The sequence below is a fragment of the Microtus ochrogaster genome, chromosome 15, assembly GCF_000317375.1.
Source record: "Microtus ochrogaster isolate Prairie Vole_2 chromosome 15, MicOch1.0, whole genome shotgun sequence".
Classification (NCBI taxonomy): Eukaryota; Metazoa; Chordata; class Mammalia; order Rodentia; family Cricetidae; genus Microtus; species Microtus ochrogaster.
This window is the reverse complement of record NC_022017.1, coordinates 12,433,429-12,434,767: the sequence shown is the minus strand read 5'-3', so window position 1 is coordinate 12,434,767 and position 1,339 is coordinate 12,433,429.

The following is a 1,339-nucleotide window of genomic DNA, read 5'->3' as shown; positions in this document are numbered from 1 at the left end:
GTGCCTATCTGTCTGTCTCTCCTTGTGGGATTGGCTGCCCTGTTGAGGTCTCTCACTTACCATGCAACTCCCTGCCTGGGACTCCGTGGCCTGCTGCAGCCACTCAGGGAACTGCACCATCCCTGCCTGGGACTGGCTGCTCTCAAGACCCACTGCCCGCTGCCTACCCCAGTTAAGGTACCTGTGACGTGGTCTAATGGCCCGCTACAGTCACCAGGAACCTGCAGCATTTTTACTTAATCCATTACAGATGGTCACATGAGAAATTGTGCAATCCACATGTCCAGCAGGGCAAACAGGAAGGCAAAGCCACGCAGAAGTGAACTCAAAGATCATCTTTCTGTGACAGAGAACAGACAGACATATACACAAGTGTATGCAAGGGAGAAGGCAACTAAGGCAGGAAGGAGCCTGTTGTAAGGAGGCTGCTTGTTTGTTTCCCAGCCACCCAGCAGCTCAGACGCAAAATAGCCACACAGAAACTGCATTAATTAAATCACTGCTTGGCCCATTAGCTCTAGCTTCTTTTTGGCTAGCTCTTACATATTAATTGAACCCATCTCCCTTAATCTGTGTATCGCCACGAGGTCATGGCCTACCAGCAAAGTTTCAGCACAGTCTGTCTCCAGCAGCAGCTCCTTGGCTTCTCTCTGATTCCTTCTTTCTACCAGCATTTAGTTTAGTTTTTCCCGCCTACCTCAGTTCTACCCTATCAACAGGCCAAGGCAGTTTCTTTATTCACCAATGGTATTTACAGCATACAGAGGGGAATCCCACATCAGTTTCCCAGATTCAATAGATCAGAGGTGAGATGTGAAGGTCCAAGGTTTGGCCCTGGGCTTACAAGAGAGATAGAGGGAAATGAAGTGATCTGGGAGGATGACAAGGCGAGACTAGGCCCAAGGCCAGGCGGGCTGTTGTACGACACCCATGACGTACACAGCCTAACACAGCATAGGTTGTGGGTCACCTATGATAACAAAGACACCAGAATACAGGCAGGGGTAGAGTGTGGAGAAGGGAGCTGAAACTACAGTGGTAGTGAATGAATGCAGCTGGGCAAAACCCTTGAATAAAGATGGGGCTTTGAAGGCCAGGAAGGGGGCTGCAAAGATGGCTTAGTGGTTAAGAACACATACTGTTTTATAGAAGCCTGGAGTTCAGTTCCCAGCCCCTACATCAAGCTATTCACAACCACCTAGTACTGTAGCTTCAAAAGGATTTCATGGGGCTGGAGAGATGGCTCAGTGGTTAAGAGCATTGCCTGGCCAGGCGATGGTGGTGCACGCCTTTAATCCCAGCACTCGGGAGGCAGAGGCAGGCGGATCTCTGTGAGTTC